General features: G+C 37.4%; 1 pseudogene; it reads right to left on the bottom strand.

Moving 5' to 3' along the window:
* Positions 1-1,102: 1,102 nt before the first annotated feature.
* Positions 1,103-1,221, bottom strand: LOC112474278 (annotated as a pseudogene).
* Between the last annotated feature and the right edge of the window lie 7,524 nt (positions 1,222-8,745).

Below are 8,745 nucleotides of genomic sequence, written 5' to 3'. Positions count from 1 at the left end.
TCCCTCTACATACTCTCAGAAACGGCATAGGCGGTCCCACTAGAGTATTACTTCATCAAGCAAACTGAAAACTTTTGCCCGTGCTCTTCCCAAGTGTTTGAATTCTTTCCCAAACAGCAACTTATCCGTGGTCACTTCCATCCTTTCAGCCTTTCCTCCAGTTTCCTTAAGAGTGAGGCTTCTGCACTTCAAATCAAAACCAACATCTCCCAGCTTCATCAGACTCCCGTATCACTAATTATCCCTTTTCTCCTTTGTCTCCCTCCCTAATGGATCCTTCCTCTTGGACAATAAACATTCAAATTTCTTCCATCCTTCATTTTTTTCTAATGAGCCAATCTCCTTTCAGTTGCTGTTTTTATTTTCTTCCTTCCCTTGTCCTTACTTTCAAAAAAATTAGTATTCTCCTGGTGTCTCCACTTACTTTTCAGTATTATCACAGCCCAAGCTATGCTAGCTTTTTGGAGAATTAAGTCATACTCTTGGCCCATTTTAAGTTTATAACCAACTAAAGTCTTTGGATCATTTTTAAACAATTGTTGCCAAACAAAATCTCTTCCATCTTGAACTTGAGCAATCTATTATTTGAATGCAAACTTTAAAAAAATGAAAGTTTACTAATTTAATCTTGCAGATTTCTCAGCTTTGTGTCATTGCCCATCCAGTCAATCCACTGCTAAGCTCCATTTGGGCTCTAGATTCTCTTGGATCCTCCAAAGCTTTCCTGGACACTTGGGCTGAGAGGAGTCACTGCACTACCCTGACTAATTTCACGCAGATTTCTGTGAGCCCTTTTGAAAGGTCTGTTAACCCAGCTGGCTCTGCCTGTAACGTCCCACTGAAACTGCTCTCATTAAGGTCATCACGAACCTCCAAGTTGAGAATTTTTTCTAAGTATGCACTGAATTACATCATTTCCTTTTTTTTTTAACCTCGCTAGATCTCTCCACTGCATTTCTTCTTTCTCACATTAGAATTTCAACTCCTTTGGCTCTCCTAACAGCCTCTTCCCCAGGTTCTCCTACCTCCATTCTTTTTTTCTCTTGTCTAATGTTTGTTGACTCTCGGTGTTCTACTCTTTTTTTTTCTTTCTCTCTTTTTATGCCTACAGCACCTGGTATTCCTAGGTGGTCTCCCATCCAAGAACTAACCAGGCCCTACACTGCTTAGCTTCCGAGATCAGACGAGATCAGACACGTTCAGGGTGACATGGCCGTAGACTCAGTGTTCTACTCTTGGCCCACTTTTCTAATTCTCATTCTTCTTTCTCTTCCAGTATGATTTCATCTACCTACCTATTGCGAAGCAGTTCCCCAATTTTTTGTCCTGTCCATACCTCTCCCTCAAGCTTTAGTCTTATAGCCACACCTGCCTCCCGGACATCTCCACATGGTAACCACGGACTTCAGTTCACCATGTTTAAAAACAAACTTTTTTTTTTCACTTGCGCCTCTTCCAACATTTCCTATTTCATTCATTTACCCATGACTAGAATTTCCACATTCCACAGATCTTTGGAAACAAGCCAGAGCTTTATTGGTCACTCATGTCTTACAATTCTCCCATTTTCTAAAGATAAACTGGTTTGAAACTGTCACTAAATGGACATGGTACCACAAGGCTTCTGATGTCCCAGTCCCATAAGGTAATTTATATGTTGTAACTAGGGGTCTTGGAGAAACTAAAAGTGCATAACAGACTCAGAGTAAATGCTTCAAACATAGTTAAAACATAGTTGAGAAAAAAATATGGAGTTGAGAAAGATAATTATGTATGACCAAATAGAAAGTAGTAAAAGAGATTGCATAGGTGCTAAAAAGAAAGAAAGAAAGAGAGGAAGGAAGGGAGGAAGGAAGGAAGGAAGGAAGGAAGGAAGGAAGGAAGGAAGGAAGGAAGGAAAGATACTTTGGAGGAAATGACAGAGTAATGTATGCTTAAAATTACCCCTGAAGAAAAGATCAAGTTCAAATAAGTGGGATAATATTTTCTAAGCAATGTCACACAGGTAGTACAAATAATGCATACTGTGGTCCATCATGAAATTAGGTTAAAATAGCTAATAATATTATAACTAATTATTAATTATTAAATTAAAATTAATTAACAAAAATCCAAACTAATAACAACAACAACAACAATAATAATAATAATATAGCAGATGTTATTGGTGTCCCATTGGCATCCTCTCAGGACTTCCCATCCCATAAATGCCCAAAAAAAGTCCTCTACAAGTGCTTGCAACTTTTCACCTGAGGGCTTTTTCTCAACTCCTGCAAGACAGGCCAGAAGTACCAAGGAATTTTCACCCTGAGAGCAGCCTTTAACATATTAAAAATGGAAGTTGAAGGATAAATATACCAATTTTGGTAGACTGAAAAATGTCCTCCAAAGTTTTCAGGTTCTGATCCCTGAAACCTGTGAACATTATTTCATATGGCCAAAGGTGTAATTAAGAATCTTGAGTTGGGGAGATTATCCTGGACTATCCAGGTGACCCCTAAACGCAATCACATGTGTCCTTATAAGAGCTAGGAAGAGGGAGATTTCACATAGGCAGAAGAGGAAGAGACGGTGTGATTTAAAAAGTAGAGACTGTGTTGATGTAGCCAAAAATCAAGAAATGCCGGTAGCCATCAGAATGGGGAAGAGGCTAGGAACAGATTCTCCCCTAGAGTCTCTGGAAAGAGGGAGGCCATACTGACAACATGATTCTTGTGATAATGATTTTGGATTTCTGGCCTCTAGATCTGTGAGGAAATAAACTGTTGTTTTCAGCCACCAACTTTGTGGCAATTTGTTAGAGCAGCCATAGAAAACTAATACCCAAATATTTGTACTAATAAATATACCAATGTCCTCACTCCTCAGAGATAGGACAACTCTGAGGTACATTCTGCCTTATCTCTGAAAGGTTCACAAAAGGATTGAGCCCCACCTGGAGAGGTAACTTACTCATCAGTCTATTCTATTACTGTCTTTCTCTTCCATGGCTCACTTCTCCATCCTGCTATCAGTAATTCCTGGACTCGCCTTCAAAACAAACCTCTTACACTCAGATCTTTGTGTATTAGTTTCCTGAGGCTGCCATAACAATGTACCACAAATTTTAACAACAGAAATTTATTCTCTCACAGTTCTGGAGGTTAGAAGTTAGAAATAAAGATGTGGGAAAAATTGATTCCTTTTTAAGGCTCTGAGGGAGAATCTGTTCCATGTTTCTCTCCTAGCTGCTGGTAATGGCTGGCAATTGTTGGCACTCTTTAGCTTGTAGATGCATCACTCCAATCTCTGCATCAATCTCTACATAGCATTCTCCCTGTATCTCTGTGTCTTCACATGGCCATCTTTCCCTTATGGAAGGACAGTATTTATATTGGATTAGAGGGCCCACTCTGATGACCTTGTCTCAACTTAATCATATCTGCAAAGGCCCTATTTCCAAATAAGGTCACATTCATAGGTATTGGGGATTAGGATTTTAACATCTTTTGGAGTAGTACACAGTTCAACCCATAACACCTTTCCTGACTCAGGGTCAAATTTGGGGGTCCCCAATGTAAGACAATTATCACTTATTAAGCACATTATATAGTACCCTAAATAGAAATTATTTTGTTTTATCCTCAATAATTTTAAGATAAATATTAGCTTCATTTTAAAGTTAACGTATCTGAAGATTAGATATTACAGTGCAGCAAAGTCTATGTTTACACCAAATGGGAAATATAAGTTGTCAGTCCCACTCCAATGGGAGTGTTTTTCAGCAAAAGGGATCAAATGCCTTAAGCTCTTTTCCTAATCTGCAATATTACAGATCAGAAAAAAATAAAAGAGGGATTTTCCCAAGGTTGTGATATATGTTCTTTTCCATTTAAGACTGTTGTTGATAAATTAAACTTCTAAGACATGACATTTCCTCTTTCTTTACTTGAATTGGTTGTTCAGAGCCATTCTTTATTTATTCATTGCTTTCCAAAATCTCTAGGGAAGGGGAAGTAAATTCCACACACAAAGTCATGTACAGTTTCTGATAGTCCCTTTGGCAGCAACAGTTCCTCACCCTCCTCTCTGTACCAGACTCTGCTAGGAGCTCTCTGAACGAATGTTCTGTAAAACAAAGACTCATTGTCTCTAGGCCTCTATTCTAAAGCTGTGGGGAAGCATAACGAAGCAAGGATGAGACTATAGAATGAAACTAACATCTAAGATATTGTATATATCATTCTCACACACTCCAAATGAACCCTAAGAGGGGATTCCTGTCCCTGCTTATTCTAATGTTCTCTACTCCATCTATCATCAAAGCTTGAGTCCTTCCTGCAGGTATAAGTTTGGAAATACTTTCACTCATGGCCTTATCTGCACACACTCCAAAGACCTGCTTTATGCTTCTGACTGTTGATCTTTTTTTTTCCCAAACTCATGCTGATTATAATTAAAATCCATTTGGTAAATAAATGGATACATAAGTGAAATAAGTAGACATTTTTGAATAGATCAATGAGAGGTTTAGATGATCGCAAATATCTCCCCCTATATCTATCATAACCAGAAAGAAGATAAAAGTCTGCCCCTAAAGATATCTCTTTGGATCCATTAAGATCAAAAGTACTTTTTAATATTCTCTTTAGTAATTTTTCACGTTCAGAGAAAAAAGGAATCGGTAGCTTCTGGAGGTAACAAAAATGAGAAGTGGAGGAAGGGAAGGGTGTTAAGTGAAAGAGCCAAGTTCCAAAACAGCTAGCTTTCAAACATAATATAATGATGCGTGTGTATCATAATATAATGATAGTTTCAGTGGGCATATGCATTATCCATTTCTGCTTTACAAATTACCCTAAAACTTAACAACTTAAAACAATAATAAATATTTATTATTTCATGCAGTCCCCATGGGTCTGGAATTTAGGAGTGGCTTAGACGATGGTTCTGGTTCTGGAAATTGCAGTCTAGATGTTGGACAAGGCTGCGGTCATCCGAAGATTTCACTGAGGCCCAAGGACTGGCTTCTAACATGCCTCACTCATATGGCTCTTGGCCAGAGGCCTCGCTTCCTTATTGGCTGTTGGCAGGAAGCTTCGGTTTCTCACCATGTCTTCATGACATAGCAGCTGGCTTCCCCCAGAGCAGGTTATGCAAGAGAGAGCAAGGGAAACGCTCTCATGCTTTTTAAGATCTAGTCTTGGAGGTTGTCTCTTCTGCTATTCAATTTGTTAGAAGTGAGTTACTTAATTCAGACCACATTCAATGATAGGGAAATTAGAGCGTACTTTTTGGAGGGAAGAGTATCAAAGAATTTGTGGACGTATTTAAAAACCATTAGTGTTACGTTCAATGAACATTTATTGAGCATTTTTATTGATACCTGAGTAGGCACTGGAATTCAAACACAAATTTTTTCCTATAACTCAGAACTAAAGAATTCAGAATTTTTATGTAGGTAAACAAGAAGCAATTTAGAATACAGCGCATTATGGGACTACATGATAGGTTTAAAGCTAAATGGACATGAAGGCGAGGTGTAAATCCTGAACAGCATGTTGTTATTCCTGCCACCATTAGAGTTAGTAACCCCCCACAAGAAAAAAAAAATCATGGACCACGTGAGGGACTGATTTTCTTCTAAACAGAAGAAAAAGCTTATTTTGTAACCTGAGTTACTACCTACTCATAAAACTTTGCACTACCCACTCATAAAACTGAACCGAGAACTAAATACCAAAGTGCAGAAATAGCGACTTATCCTGTCTTGTAATGCCTAACACCTAGGTCACTATTTTTTCTCTACAAATAATAAAAAATATTTACTGGTTTGTTGAATTAAGTTTAACCAATGAATTAAGATGAATCCTAGGTACGTACCATGGTTCTTCTGGGTGTTTTCTGTTACTTGTTTCTTTGATACAATCAGCTCTCTTCTTTAGAATTTAGAGCAGTCACAAGGGCACAAACTGGAGGCCCATGGACTAACCTTTGCCAGTGAAATTGTTTTGTTTGATTAAAACAGCATTGTGTGTGCATGTGTGCATGATATTATTGTTAATTGATTTTTTAATCCCTTTAGGTGGGGCATATGCTCAGTATTCACTCTTTATTCCTCACAGCGCCCATCCCCCACCTTTCTGTTGTCTTATAATCATGAGCTTATTGGTCCCTAAAGGCAGTTGAGTATGAGACTCATGCACCTAGATTTTAATTTATAAGATTACACTATGTCATTCTAGTTCAGCCTGTTTTTACTCTCCATCCCAAGGATAAGCTGTTTTCTGCAAGTCACTTTTGTCTTTAAATCAAAAGTACTGTTTTGGTAACCATTCCCCTTTTTAGTTTAGTCAGTATCCTCCTTCATTCTGCTAAACGCTCGTTTTCCCTCTCTCCTTTCCTCCTAGTCAGCATTCTTGGTAAGTCTCCCTATCCTACCAATCTCAATACCCACATCCTAAATGGTATATGAGGAAAAGCATGAATGTTGAGGCTGGAAAGATATAGTTTTTACTAATTTTTTAAAATGGGGATAACGATAATCTATATATAGCACCTGGCATGTAAAAGGTATGGTGAACATAAAAACATTCTCTTCTTCTTTCTGGCAAGCACTTTCAAGACCTGGTTATTTGCACAGCCCTTCCACTCTGATTCTCTTTTCCTATCTTTATTCTTCTCAGTTCATTGATATATCCTTTTATTAATTCATTTATTCAACAAACATTAATTGGTCACTTACTCTATATCAGCCACTCTGTCAGGGGCTGAGAAAGGGAAAATGATATACCATTCCTGCCCTTGATGAGCTATGGTCTACCAGTGGGAAGCAGATATTAATCAAAGAACCACATAAATAGATGTAAATTTTTTAAATTTAATTTTTAGTCGTAATTAGTGTCAAAAAGGAGAGAGTATGTGGTGTTAAGATCTACCATAATAGCAGGATATGGCTGCATCTGAGAGGTCATAGAAGGCTTTTCCTGAAGAAATGATGAGCTGAGATCTGAAGGAAATAGGAGTTAAGAGTGTGTGTGTGTGTGTGTGTGTGTGTGTGTGTGTGTGTGTGTGTGTGTGATTAAAACTTCTAGCAGCTGGAATAGCATGTGCAAAGCTCTGTGACCGAAGGGAGCACAGGTTTATTACAAGTCAGAGTTTGCTGCTTGCCAGATTGCTCCCTCTTCCTACCTTCTCTGCTTCATCCCTCCCTCCTTCCCACCTCCCTCCCTCCCCTCCTTCCTTCCTTCTTTCCTTTACTTCTTTCTTTCGCCCTGAATGTAGAGTTATTAACACCTTCTTCAGCTCTTGATATATTATCATCATTCATTCATGCAAAGACTGTCTATTGCATTTTTTATTTATTTGTATATTCAGTTATATTCTCTCTCAGCAATTCTCTTCTCTTTTCCATAGGCAAGCATCTTAACGCATTTAACATAGATATTAAAAATTGATTCATTTCTTGTGAAAATATGTATTTCTGCTACTTTGTATTCGTATTTTCAACTTATGTAAATGACATTGTATTAGTCTCATTTCTTGTCACGCTTGTCACTATGTTTTTATTATCTATCCAAGTTGCTCTGTGTATATCTAATCTGTTGTTTCTGATTGTTGCATAGTTGTCCATCATGGTTCATCTGCCACTTACTATACTATATATTTATCCCAATTCTCAATGTCTCCAATTTCTTTTCACTTCAAACAACAATAACAACACACATACACATTAATAGTTAAGTAATTTGAAATATTTAAGAGAAGTTATTTTACTCATATAAAATTGGAAAATCTTTTGAAGAAATATAATCTTTCTTTGGTGAGGGTTCAGGAAAATGCACACTTTCACCTATAGTGCATGTGGGAAATATAAAGTTGTGCAATCTTTTTTGAGAGCAATTTGAAAATATGTGTCAAAGAACAAAATGGCAACTTTACAGTGCAGAAACCTAGGAGGCATCATCTTGACTAAGTTATTAAAGTTAGTATCGCTAGTATTGAAATAAACCAACGTTATGAGCTTCCCGATACAATGCATGGAAGAGGACACACATGGCTTTTGTGATATTCTTCCCCAAAATGCAACACCTGGCTTTAATTATGAGGAAATAATTAAACCAATCTAAACTAAGGAACATCTTACAAAATAATTGGCCGAGAACATCAAGGTCATTCAGGATCAGCTATGTAACTTACAGCGCCCAGTTCAAATTAGAAGGTGAGGTTCCTTCTTCAAAACTGATCAAGAATTTCAAGATGACAACAGCAGAGCATTAGAAGACTTGTCCAGGGCCTTGTATGACTGGACAAGTAGCATGCCCGTGAAGGTAATGAAAGATAAAGGAGCCTGAGGTAATGAAAGATAAAGGAGACTGAGACACTGTCTTGCATTTGTTGGGTAGAAGAGGACATGAAAACTTTTTAGAAATTTTGATCTTATACCAGAACAAAGACGTTACTGGGCAAAATGAAAACAACTAAAGTTTGTAGATTATAGTATTATATCAATGTGAATTTCATTATTTTGATAATTGTGGTTTTGTTAGATGTTAACTTTTGGAGACTCTAAATGAAGAGCATATGGAAATACTTTTTACTGCTTTTGCAAATTTTTGTTAAGTTTCAAATTATATCAAAATGAAAAATAAAAAATAATTTAAAATGTGGGAGATCAGTGAGCATCCTGGGACTCACTGAAATTGTCTTAGACAATAATGCTCAAAGCTGGGTTTTGGAGGATGGATGAGAATTTAATGGATAGAA

Source organism: Pteropus alecto, unplaced genomic scaffold, assembly GCF_000325575.1.
Source record: "Pteropus alecto unplaced genomic scaffold, ASM32557v1 scaffold88, whole genome shotgun sequence".
NCBI classification, from domain to species: Eukaryota; Metazoa; Chordata; class Mammalia; order Chiroptera; family Pteropodidae; genus Pteropus; species Pteropus alecto.
This window is presented reverse-complemented; position numbering and strand designations above follow the sequence as displayed.